Genomic DNA, 13,703 nt, shown 5'->3' with positions numbered 1-13,703 from the left:
CCCCTTCATAGCAGGAGCAGGATCCACCCTGCTACACCGCCCCAAGCACGCGCTTGGCGTGCTGGGGCCTGGAGCCGCCCCTGACTACCCCCCTCCATTCTTCTGGTCAGCAGGAAGGACAGTGCTCCTCTCCCTCAACCTCTTCCAGCTGCTTCCTGCTCTTTCTTAGGTTCATAGATTCCAAGACCAGAAGAGGGACTATTGTGATCATCTAGTCTGACCTCCTGTACAACACAGGCCATAGAACTTATGATAATTCCTAAAGCAGATCTTTTAGAAAAATATCTCATTTTTATCTAAAAATTGTCAGTGATGGAAAATCCATCACAACCCCTGGTAAATTGTTCCAGTAGTTAATTACTCTTTCTATTAAAAATATACATCTTATTTCCAATCTGAATATGTCTAGCTTCAGCGGCCAGCCATTTGGCTGTTACATGTTTCTCTTTATTAATTGTTTGTTCCCCATGTAGGTTACTTATAAACTGTAATCAAGTTAACTCCTTAACTTTCTCTTTGTTAAGTTAAATAGATTGAGCTCCCTGAGTCTGTCACTATAAGGCATGTTTTCTAATCATTTAATCCTTGTGGTGGCTCTTCTCTGAATCCTTTCCAATTTATCAATATGCTTCTTGAATTGTGGACACCAGAACTAGACATAGTATTCCAGGAGTGGTTGCACCGGTGCCAAGTACAGAGGTAAAATAACCTCTCTCCTATTTGAGATTCGCCTGTTGATGCATCCAAAGGTCACATTAGCCCTTTTAGCCACAGCATCGTACTGGGAGCTCATGCTCAGCTGATTATCCACCACACCTCCAAATCTTTTTCAGAGATGCTGCTTCCCAGGATAGAGTCCCCCATCCTGTAAGTATGGCCTACGTTCTTTCTTCCTAGATGTATACATTTATATTAGTGCTATTAAAATGCATACTGTTTGTTTGCACTCAGCGTACCAAGGGATCAAGATCGCTCTATAGGTGACCTGTCCCTTTCATGATTTACCACCCCAATTCTTCTGTCATCTGCAAACTTTAGCTGTAACTTTTTTATGTTTTCTTCCAGGTCATTAATAAAAATGTTAGGGTCAAGAACTGATCCTTGCAGGACCCTGCTTGAAACAAATCTGTTCGATGAGAATTCCTTGTTTACAATTAGTTTGTGGCCTATCAGTTAGCCAGCTTTTAATCCAGTTAATGTGCAATGTTAATTTTATATCTTTCTAGTTTTTTAATCAAAGTGTCGTGCAGTACCAAGTCAAATGCCTTATAGAAGTTTAAATATATTACATCAACACCATTCCCTTGTAATCTCATTAAAAAAAAAGATCGTTAGTTTGACAGGATCTGGTTTCCATCAACCAAGGTTGATTGGCATTAATCAATTATTGAGTCCTGTATCAGCTGTTCTATTATTTTGCCCGGATTGATGTGAGACTGATAGGCCTATAACTATAAAGGCCCATTTATCCTTTTAAAATATTGGTACGTTAGCTTTCCTCCAGTCACGAGCCTTCTATCAATTCTTGTTAACTCAATAACTCAATGAAAGACTTCACTAAGATATTAATATCCGGATTTACATGTTAAACTTCTTTCCTGTTGTTCTGCTTGCATGGCTTTTGGTCTGCAGGAAAGCTGATTGTGATAGACATGTTCCTATCAGTAGATACCTGCATAAAGTTTGCTTTTGGACACAGAGTGCATAGCCTCATAATGAGTGCACAAGTTAGACTTTCACTTTAGATAAGTTACATAATGTCGTATGGTGCCAGAAATCCATCCCATATTAACAATCCAAATATGCCGGTGATATGCTAAAAATGCTCACCCAGCCCATTTCTCTGTGTTTAATCTAAATGTGTCCCTACTAGAAATGTTGCAGGGTCATTAAGGGATGAATGCTCAAGAAATGCAATCAGTTGCCATCTTGCCTTATTTAGCTCATCATACAATGATTCAGTAATAGCAGTTTCATAAAGAAGTACAGCAGTGTTTCTTTCTGTAAGGAACTTACAGAGTTTCTGAGGCCTAATATTTCACTGTATTTCTCCTAGTCCATCTATGTTGGTTTTGGCTGTAGTATATGGTTTCATGTGATGCTATTCTTAATCTATATTTCTTGTGGCTGATCTTTAAATTTGGCTTCTTCCTTTCCTAGCAAATCATAATCTAAGATGTACAATATATTAATAACTCTCTCATTTAGTTAATGTGAAAGAGGAGTAAGCTGACAGGTTTGGGATCAAAAGGTCTCATTCCTTTGCCCTTTCCCCACATCCTATTTTTAGTAGCTGTCTAGCTATGTATTTCTACTGTGCCTATCACCTAGATATTTTTAACCTGCTGAGTATCTGGGCAAAGACTAGGGACAGTTACTCTCTAGTCAGGCACTAAGATATTCTGAAGATGGGTGCAACTGAGAACCTAGTTGGAGAAAGTGTAGCTGATTATTTGTCTCCTTTCCTTCCATTAGTTTGCATCTTTTTCATAGAATCATAGAATATCAGGGTTGGAAGGGACCTCAGGAGGTCATCTGGTCCAACCCTCTGCTCAAAGCAGGACCAATCCCCAGACAGATTTTAGCCCCAGATCCCTAAATGCCCCCCCCTCAAGGATTGAGCTCACAATGCTGGGTTTAGCAGGCCAATGCTCAAACCACTGAGCTATCCCTCCCCCAGTGCTTTAGAATGCTTTAGGGGAAGATATCTTTGGGTGAAGAAAGTTCTCTGGCCATGTTGAGGCTATTTTATTGGGAGATTGTGCAAAGAGATGCGCTTTGCATTGCAACGTAAGGTCTTTAGTCAGCATGGTTCAGTTCAATAGGGCTACTTGTTTCCTTAAAATTAGGCATGTGTTTAAGTACCTTGCTTAATCAAGGTCTAATGCAGCAATTCTTAAACTGTTGGTCGGGACCCCAGAGTGGGTTGTGACCTCATTTTAATGGGGTTGCCAGGGCTGGCATTAGACTTATTGAGGCCTGGAGCTGAAGCCAAAGCTTGAGCCCTACCACCCAGGGCCAAAGCCCTTGGGCTTGGGTTTTGGTCCCCCCACCGAGGGCAGTGGGGCTCGTGCAGGCTCAGGCTTTAGTCCACACTCCTGGGGTTGTGTAGTAATTTTTGTCAGAAGGTGATCACGGTGCAATGAAGTTTCAGAAGCCCTGGTCTGACAGAATTGAGCCATCGGCTCATCCCCATTTCTGGTGGTAGGGAGTGTCACAGTTCAGGACAACTGCAGCTGGTGCCCCCCCACAAGGTTCCCAGCTCCTCAGCTGTCATGTCTCTTGGGCAGAGCCCCATGTCTCTTTCCCTTCTGACCAGGGTTTTCCAGGCTGCACAGATCCCTGCCTATACTGTGATATTCTCAGCAAGTCAGACTGCCTAAACAGGTCAGGTCTTCACTTTGCTTTCTCTTCAGAAGGCCACAAACATTGCAATTGCCAATGGTTATGAGTTACCACATGGCTTGTTAAAAGCAAGCACATTTATTCTTAAGGTGACAGCATTACAGCAAAAAACATATTGAAACAATAAAGAACCTACAACTTACCAGAGATCACAAAGGCTCTGGTGGAAATCAGTCCTTCAAACCTCATATAGGGTTTTCTCTGTGGTTACCCATTCATACAGTCTTAGCTCAGAATAAGCACAAACATTAATAGATCAGTCTTTTCTTTATGCAGTTTGAGCCTTTGATCTTGACCTCGTGTGACAGGTCATCAGCAGACAAAGGCCCACTCCTCAGAGCATAGCTTAAAAAGGCTGGTTTTTTGCATAACCTGGGGTGGAGAATTTCCATTCACCGCCTCCTCGATATTTCCCAGGAAATCCACTTTATGTGTATTGTCCCAAAAGATGTTGTATACCACATTGTTCAACATAGTCCTTTGATCCACTAATACATAACCTTTGCATTTAATACAATGGACTCCAAAGATACTTAAACTTAATTCAATAAGGTTTTTCAAGGATATTGCAGGAAATTGCCATATCTGTCGCAGGGAGTTCCACCAGAGAATTTTGCCCTCTAGCTGTAGCATCAGCTGTAGGGTTGGTGGATTTGACGATCTAATAGTTAATATTATGGAAGTTAGAGGTATAAATTATCAAAACTTCCTTCTTTCTGTAGGCTGTGTCAATTCCAGACAGACGAAAGCACATCCTTGCCCCCAAATCTTCCACATCTGCAAAAGCTTGGCAGAAACCACCTAATTATCAAGCCACATCAGTAGCTTTTGTGAAGACCAGTAATGCTTGTAAGTAAAAATCTGTGTGCACATGTTAAGCATATTAATAGTCCATAAAGTTTTTATTAGGGTATGCAACCGGAATCATGTATACATCTTTTTGTGTAATTTTCTTTTCATGTTCTCAGTATGTTCCTATTGATCACTTGACCTTCCTTCCCGTTTACCTACCTTCCCTTCTGCATTTTCCATGTGCTTCCTCTGTCCTGGGAACTAAAATTGAGTGATAATCAACAGATGCTGACCTCAGAGTTAAAAAGAAACAGTAGCTTGAAGTATCAATAAACGATAACAATAGTTAGAGAATTTGAAGATAATATAAATTTAGACAACAGTAGGGAAGAACAGCAAGATAAAAACAAATATTTTTTTAAAATTAAACCCCATATGTAATTTCTAAGCCCATTACTTCCTCAGTTTTCCTTTGTCTTATGTAATATGTGTATTTCCTCTGATCAAATCTAGTGTGAGGACTGATTCTGGAAGGTACCAAACAACTTTTGAGAGGTGCTGAGAGCCCTTGATTCTCATTGTAGATCCTCTCTGAAAATGGTAAGGTCTTTAATAACCAGAAATAATCTGGACTGTGGGTTTGCCTCTCATCTGCAAGGCATCACTTCTAGCATCATAATATTTCTTTATAGTGTGCTTGGGCATTGGGACAGTCCTGATTTAGAAGGAGAATGACACCTTCTAAATTGCCAATACCACTTCCTGCAACAACTTTGGCTTTCCTTGGCGGCCTCCAATAAATGTTGACAGGCCTGACTCTGCCATGTAAGATTTAACAAAATCAATCCTAAATGAACAGAATGATTTTGGAAATTCAAGGTAGAAATCAATGTCTTGCTGCAGATAAACAGGTCACTTTCCTTTAAAAATAAGTGGTCACTCTTCAGAGACCCATTCCAAGACAGTGGCTTTAATAAACATCTTTAGAATAAATATTAAAATGTTTTCCTCAGCCTAACAGTGTGGACCTCAATTGAAGGCCAGTGAAATGTAAATAGGTCAGTCAAGAGATTCATAAAACTGTACAAGGGTAGGTTACATGCAAACATAACAGAAATATGCTGGGGATATTTCTGGTTCCACAAATTCTAATTGAAAAATTGAGAGTAAGAGAGTTTCCTGTGCTCATCCAAAGTAGCAGAGAAAATGGCATGTTTTGGTGAGTGTTCTTTCTCCTATGAGCATTATTTACCAAACAGCAATAATCAAGGCAGATGATTATAAGGACTGGTTTTAGTGACGTATTTTTGTTTGATTTTTAGCCAGTTGAGAACATCTGAATAAATCAAATCTGTTTTGTCTACTCATAATGCCCTGGGGGTAGCTCCTTCCAGTTCCTGACAAGCCAAAGAAGAGTCTGCCCTCAGAAAATCTATTCCAGGTGTTGCATTGAGCCCAGTGAATGATGGGAGAAGAGTTTGGGAATGTATTCAGTGCCATGTGCATGCTCATTTAGTGATCAATAAAGCTCTGTCTTGCAACTCGTTATTGCGCATCAGTGCTTTGAATTAAGGTGCTCCCTAGTAGCTAGGATACACCACTATTTGTGTTGGTTGACTACATAACTGCTTACATAATTTTTGTTTATAATGGAAATATAGTGGACATTAGCACTCTTAATATTCTCTTGAAATGAATATTTGAAATTATGGTCTATCTGAATCTCTATTTGATGATATTGTCTTCCATGTACAAAGATCACCGTGTGTCTGTTCCAGCAGTGGCATTAGAATGGCGGCGTTCAACCATTTTTCTTTTTCCAAAAGACATTGACAATGTATTTAGGATGGTGTATGACATTTCAGAGTTTAAAAGGCTTTCTGGTGCATGGCCTTTGGACTGACAAATGTTTGATTTTTATTTTTTTTAATGTATAGTAAGTATAATTTAGTTGGTCTGTTAGCAGCTGTAGTGACAGAAAAAAATGAATATAATTCAATTAATAACTGCACCACTGACCAAGACAGAATACAATTTTAAAGAATATTTGCCAAAAATATGTTGTTAAATTGACATGTCTGATATATTAGAGATGGAAAAGACCTGTTAAAACCATGTAGTCTATCCTCCTACTAATATGGGACTATTATTTTCTAGTGCTGTGTTTAAGTTAGTTTTAAAGAGTAATCACCAACACTTTCTTCCTGGCTTTTACCAGCCTCTTTTTTTTTTCACCTGTAAAATTGTCAGCCTAGTTATTTATACCTGCATTAACATTTCTTGGATGTCTAAATATCTAATTGCTCCTGCACAAATTAGGTGTGTAACCCAGTGCCCCCATATTTGCCATCATAAAAAGGGAGGCCAGCTTTTGCAAATCTGGCACTATCACAAGATACTGATACCTAGAACCACCAAATACATTTTTCTACTGCTGCTTTTGTTTGTTTTACATTAAAGGCAATTGGGAAGAATCCTGCCCTGACAAGAGGTAAACTAAACAGTTAGCTCTTTTTCATCTTTAATTTCTGTAATTCGGATTATTAATAGTTTGGCCAAATGGAAACGTTGGTTCATTTTTTCTTCTTATATTGCTCTCTACTACCAAACAGACAGGCTTTCATGTAGCTCTGGAGTTCCAGAATAATCTCTCTTTCACTCAGAGCTTGACTCCAACAACACCCACTTGCAAAAGTACATTTCAAGGTTTTGAGGAAACAGTAAATTAGGTAAGTGCCTGCATCAGCTACTTAGCTGCATATTAAACATGATGGTGTTGCAGAAATTTGAAATCTCTTTTTATACTAACCACAGATCCAGTCTTTATAAATAAAGGATCTTGTCAGAGCAAAATATTTCCTCAAACTCATCAAAGCAATACCTGCTCTATGTGTTTTTAGTAAAGTTTGTAGTACTTCAATCTGGTCATTTGAATCTCTGTTTTCTAATTTGAACAAATTTGTACTGATGTATCTGCTATATGAATAGCAGAATGGTATTTTAGTATCTTTATTTTTATGAAAATTTTCTATGAAAAGAGAGAATTGGAGAGCTTTTATGAGACTTTTTAAAATTAAGTTGGTAGGTAATGAAAAGACACTATTTATTCTGCATACAAAATAACTTATTCTTGTTGATCTTTAGATAGAGAAATTTGTAGAAGAAATGGGGAATCCAGCCCATCTATGGATACTGTGAATGACTACTCTGGGGAAGATTTATAAAAGATAAGTAACACAGTGAAGTCTAGTACATTTCTAAGAGGAAAAAATTGTTCTTTAGGAACTGTGTCATCATGAATGCTGTGATACCAGAATGCATTGTTGTGCAGGGGATTTGAGGGTGTATGGAGCCAAATTTCTGCCCATATGGGGCAAAGCTGTGCAAAAGTCATAGGAAAACTCAGCATATAAAATCTTGTCTCCTGTACTTTTCCAGTGTAGAGGACAATCTGGCCTTATGACTGCAAACCATAGGAAGCACTTAAAAAACGAGAGGTAGTTGGTCACTTTCTTCATGTGTCCTCAAAGTGGCTTCAGTGTGTTCCAGGCTGTGCTTCCATTTTGAAGAGCTAAGTAGAATCAAAATATTTCAGATCTGGAATTATTATTATTTATTATTCTGAGAGTTGTATTGGATAAAGTGAGGCCGGCTAGTATGGGTGTGGCTGATCAGAATGCTAGATCCTCATTCCTTCTGACCAGCAGGCTAAACCCCAGATCTTGTGGCCAGCTAACCCAAAATCTAGGTGGTTAAAATTAAGAAATACCTGGTTCCGATGCCTCAGATTGGAAATAGAAGAGAGGAAATAGACTGTCCCCTTGCATTAAAGTCTCTTCTCGCTTTGCCTGCCAGTGAAACAAATAACAAAAAAATGTTCTTCCCTTCAGTACCTGAATCTGATTTATTTATTTTACTATTTAGCATGGACAGGAATTAGCTGACCACTAGAGACTGCATTGTATTTGGTAAGCATTCCTTGTAAGTGCATGTTGCTTTGATTTGTTTTTAGGATAGTAAGGGTGAGAGGGACCACTCAGTATGGTGGCTACTTCCTGATGAACTGTGGCTATGCACCTTCTCAGTTTTTCCCATAAAGAGCTTTCTTAGGTTACCCAAGTCTGTTAAAGCAGCAAAGAGTCCTGTGGCACCTTATAGACTAACAAACGTATTGGAGCATGAGCTTTCTTGGGTGAATACCCACTTTGTTGTTGGAAGGTGTCTGTTTCCTACGCAGCTGAATTGAAAGAATTGGCTTCAGCATTTGAAAATGTTATGTCCTGTCTGATGCTTGTCATGCTACCTTGCAAACAGTATAAATACACCTCTACCTTGATATAACGCTGTCCTTGGGAGCCAAAAAATCTTACCGTGTTATAGGTGAAACCTCGTTATATCGAGCTTGTTTTGATCCACCAGAGTGTGCAGTCCCCTCCCCCGCCCCCCCGAGAACTGCTTTACTGTGTTATATCCAAGATTCGTGTTATATCGTGTAGCGTTATATCGAGCTAGAGGTGTAAACAAGTGTAAAGAAAACTGTGAAGACGCTGGACATTAGGAAGCTTCAGAGTTATAAATGAAGATCTATAATTGAAAAGAAAATGGCTGATTTAATAATGATTAAATCAAATTCTAAATTAAACAAATAATTTAGAATTGATTTAAATTGCTTTCTAATGGTGCTACTGTGTCTCAATCCTACTGTACTTTCCATTACATAGAATCCTTGCTTAACAGTAGCATCAAAATAGCATCTCTTCCTGATAGAGAACAGACTCACTCACATACTGAAATTAGAGATGGACACTGAACCAAAATCCTGAATTGGAACAACCCAAACAAGTTCAGATCCAGATTTAAACTTTGTGGCCTAGGCCCATCGCTAAACAGATATTGGTATGAGTGTTCCTAAGACCTGTGGTGCATATTTCTTTTTAAAACACGAAAGCAAGTAAATGTCATTGTTAAGGTTGCAAACCACTTCCTTGCTAACACAACATTTTCAAAGGCCTTAACTTACTAAAATATTCACCTTTGAGGCACACATTTTCCATTTTTGATCTGTGCACAGAGGTGAATATTTTGGAAAGTTTGAGCAAAAAGACATTTTGACCTTTTAATTATGAAAAGGAGAAAATACATTTCCTGTTCATTATTGTGACTTGTATATGTTTGAAATAACTCAAAACAACTGAATCTTGAAACATGGAATTTGGCATGTGACTAATATTTAATGTGTAGTATTGATGTTTTTGGTCTTTTGGCCTCGAGATGAAAACCTTGTCTGTGTCTTGGGAACCTTGAGGTAAAAAATTATCTAAGTTGTATCTGTTCTGGTACCTTTTAAAAAAAATAGTACTACAGTGACAAAACAGTGAACATTTGAAAATTCTCTCATACAAATACAGCAGAAATACCATTAAGTTTTAAGGTACAATATTAATTCCTGGAAGCGCCTCACATTCTTGTAGTGCTATTTGAAGGTAAGATCCAGCTCTTATTGTCTTTTCATTGACTTCAAGAAGAGCAGGATCAGCCCCTATCTGCATGATGGGATGCTTAGTCCAATAAACTGCTTCAAATTAGCCAGGATCTTACAAGTTGGTAGTGAGGTTGGAGGGGAAAAGAAGCAGCTTTGGTTTTCTGGACTGACGTATTTAACCTTCTAGTTGAGCAGGGTTTGTGCTGAAGGAGCCTGGTAGGAGTAATATATATATATTTTGCCAAGGCTTTCCTTTTCTCTCTCTGCTGCTCAGCACTGGTAAAGAACAGGAGCAGATGGGCTTCAGCTGTTTCCTATACTAGTGTAAATAGAAACGAGTCTCCACTGGCCCATGTTTGTGGAGATGTGCTAATTCTGGCCAAAACAAAATTTCACCCTTAATATATATTTGGAGAGGAGAAGAGAAAAGACTCTTTTTCCATGCCCTTACTTGAAATTTGTGGTGAAAGTGTAATTATGATTTCACTTGTGATGTGTAATTGTAGCCCTACCTGTGTGTTTGCACCAGTTATCCCTTTTATTTTAGTACAGTAGAACCCCATTTATCCAAGCCTCCGTTATCTCGCTTTCTGTATTAACCAAACCACCAGCGCACAAACAAGAACAGTGTTTCTCATCCTTTTTGTTCCAGTTGCCCAGGGCCCCACAGCTTCATGGCCCCCTGTGGCAAGTTACCGCAGTCTGAGCCCTGCTGCCTGGGAGGGGTCAGCCAGTTTTAAAGCAACTCCTCAGCTTAAAATAACCTCTTTGCTCATTCTGCTGATTATCTGAATTTTTGATTATCCGATCTGGCCCCGGTCCCAATTACATCAGATAAACCAAGTTCCACTGTGTTTGCATTATTTACGGCATGCCCTGTGGAAAAACCTGACCTATTTGTCATTATTCTCACCATGATCAGCACCACCAGTGGTGGTCATCATGGTGTCTCCCCCACCAAGGCATGCGGGCCAGGTTTCAACTTTTATAATGTGTTACGCTGACACCAACTGGGGCTCATCCATATTTATGAAGTTTTAACTCCTTTTCCTTATTTGAACCTCCACACCTCACTCCTTTTTGGGTGCCCCATTTTTCATAGGCTAGCTTGTTATTTCTCTTCTACTCATTAACAATTATGTCACCTTATCACCACAGTAACAGTCTCTGACATTTCACCCCTGCTACCAATAGTCATGTTTTGGTGTCTACCGATCTCTCATAGACATTATTATCCAAACTTAGCCGATATTTTCAAAACATCAGCATATCACAGACATAGACACAAGCGCAGCAAGTTTAATTATTAACTTACTTACGTTAATTTATCTTTGCAATATAGCTAATTTATCCTAAATGCTAATTTGGCTAAGGTAAATATTATACAAGCCTGAGCTCTGTAGGCCCTGTGTTAAAACATTAATTCTTATATTTTACCTCTATATCCTAAATACACTTGATACCTTTTATCCTTGGGTACAACACTTAGCTTTTTGATTTTTCAGGGCACAGTTAAAATAGCTGTCATACTTGACCCCAGAGGACGGCCAGCAAAGGACATTTTCCAGAATCCATCATCATCATTGCCCAAATGAATCAAGGACTGCAAGGGACACAGCAGGGGATGACATGGCCCTGAAGGAAGATGCAGGATGGGCTCAGTGCCAGAGCACAATGGGTAATGGCCCAGTCTTTGTAAGTAGAGGGCTGGGCTAGCATGGGATGGCCTAGTCCTGAAGGAAGAGGTGGGGTGGGCAGCTATGCTGGGGCAGTAGGCGATGGCCTGGTTGTCTGCAGGAAGAGATGTGGTGGTCAGGATCAGCTCTACTCTCACACCTCTGCACAGGGCTATCCCTGCTGCCACCCTGGCCCAGGCATGGAGCCCCTGCCTCATCCCCTAAGGGGATGGATGGAGTCCCCTGCCCCAGGCCATGCTCCTCCAGCTCTCTGACCCTCTTCTGTCCATTAGAGGGCAGGGCTCAGAGGGAATTAATGAGCCCAGCTCCTCAGGGGTGCCCTTCTCATAAGTGGAGAGAGAGCAGTTTCGCTCCTCTCCACTATTCCCCTGCCTGAGAAGGGGCAGAAGGGGGCCAAGAGCCCTTTGAAGTAACCCCAACAGCCTCTTCTTCAGTGTTTTCTGCAGGCAGGATGTATGGACTTAGGGTCACCAGACAGCAAGTATAAAAAATCAGGACAGGGGCTGGGGGGGGTAATAGGTGCCTATGTAAGAAAAAGCCCCCAAAATCGGGACTGTCCCTATAAAACCGGGACATCTGGTCACCCTATATGGACTCAATGGTGGGAAGCGCTGAGGCAGGGGAGTACAGGGCTCACATTTAGGTTGGGGAGAATGGGGTTAACGCTGAGGCAGGAAACACTGAAGCAGATTGGAACAGGGCTAGTGGTGAGGAGGGAGAGGGAAGGGGCAGAGGGCCAGATTGAGTCAGGAAGTTCTAAGGTGGGGGAAGGGATGGAGACCCAGGCTGGCGTGGGAAATGCTAACACAACAGCAATTGTGGGATCCCAGGCTGAAGAAGGAAAATGCTGACATAGGAGATGAATGGGGAACCAGGCAAATTTAGAAAACACTGAAGTGGAGGCTCAGGGCTTGGCTACACTTACAAATTTGCAGCGCTGCAGCAGGGTGTGAAAACACACCCTCTCCAGCGCTGCAAATTGCGGCGCTGCAAAGCGCCAGTGTAGTCAAAGCCCCAGCGCTGGGAGCGCGGCTCCCAGCGCTGTCCGTTATTCCCCACAGGGAGGTGGAGTACGGACAGCGCTGGGAGAGATTTCTCCCAGCGCTGGCGCTTTGACTACACTTAGCGCTTCAAAGCGCTGCCGCGGCAGCGCTTTGAAGTGTAAGTGTAGCCAAAGCCTCAGGCTGGAAAGCATAAATATTGCTTTAGTCACTGACTTAGTTATAGATGTCAGTTAATTCAAAGTTGCCTTAATCACCTGACCTCTACTAACTTTGTATTAATGATTCAGAGAAGCTTAGTGTAGTAGTTGTCAAAGGAAGATCTGGAGATCTTATGTTTGAAGTAGGACTTTATTAGGTAGTGTTCTGACCAGGGGAGGCTTGGGAGGTGGTGGAATCCCAGTGCAGAGTATGAAGATGCCATGGAACTCTCTTGGAGCCAGATTTCCAGGCTGTGTGCAGACTCAGGGAAAACAAGGCCGCCTCGCTCGTTCACACTCAGGTTGTGTTGGGGACACGGAGCCTGCTGAACCCTGTCCCAGGGTGATCTTAACCTCTCTGTCTCTCTCTTTTCAGCACCTCCAAGAAAGAAAAGAAGAAAGAAGCCTTTAAGAAGCGGCGAGAAAATAGAAGGAAAGAAAGCAAGTCACTGTAGGTGGAGGAGAAGGAAAGGGACTTTGGATAGAGTGAGCTCCCTGTAGTTAAGGCTCGGCTCATGTGGGGCTATTGAGCCTTTTAATACCTTGAGCGGTGTGACCACCCTGTAACTAGGGTTCAATTCTGTGCTCTCATGGCCTTTTGGAATTATGCTCCTTTAACTGGCTAGGGTGAATGGTTACCCTGTAATTAGAGTGCAAGTCATGCTCCTGTCACTTATGTGGGGGATATTGAGCTCTTTGGAACCCTGAGCAGTAATTCAGGGTAAGGTCTCTGCCCTCATGCCCTTTTGGCATTATGACTTGTTGGCAGTCTAGTCAGCATGACAACCCTGTAGCCAGGGTGCATTTCACGAGCCTCTTTCTCTTTTATGGGACAGATTGAGGCCTTTGGTGCCTTGAGGTGTGTGGACTCCCTGCAATTAAGGAGAAGGTCTGTCCTTTGGTCTCTTGGCCTTAGGCCCCTGTAGCCAGCTAATCTGAATGGAGCGCCCTGTAATAGAGATGCTCTTGTTTATAAGGGATTAGGGATATCTCAGTGACATTGGTACTGAGACCTGCCTGTAATTTGAGTTCAGGTCTCCACCTTCATGACCTTTTGGCATTGTGCCCCGTTGGCAGTCTAGCCAGCGTGACGACCCTGTAACTAGGGTCACATCTCCTGGTAATG

The 13,703-nt window shown here is 41.3% G+C and overlaps 1 long non-coding RNA gene across 1 annotated transcript; it reads left to right on the top strand.

The window, feature by feature from the left end:
• The first annotated feature begins 7,453 nt into the window (after positions 1-7,453).
• On the top strand, positions 7,454-13,354 carry LOC123377708. The gene is made up of 3 exons (XR_006582284.1): positions 7,454-8,165; positions 11,185-11,357; positions 12,954-13,354. It is a non-coding gene; the product is annotated as an uncharacterized LOC123377708 (long non-coding RNA).
• Positions 13,355-13,703: the final 349 nt, after the last annotated feature.

This window comes from Mauremys mutica, chromosome 9, assembly GCF_020497125.1.
Source record: "Mauremys mutica isolate MM-2020 ecotype Southern chromosome 9, ASM2049712v1, whole genome shotgun sequence".
Taxonomy (NCBI): domain Eukaryota; kingdom Metazoa; phylum Chordata; order Testudines; family Geoemydidae; genus Mauremys; species Mauremys mutica.
This window is presented reverse-complemented; position numbering and strand designations above follow the sequence as displayed.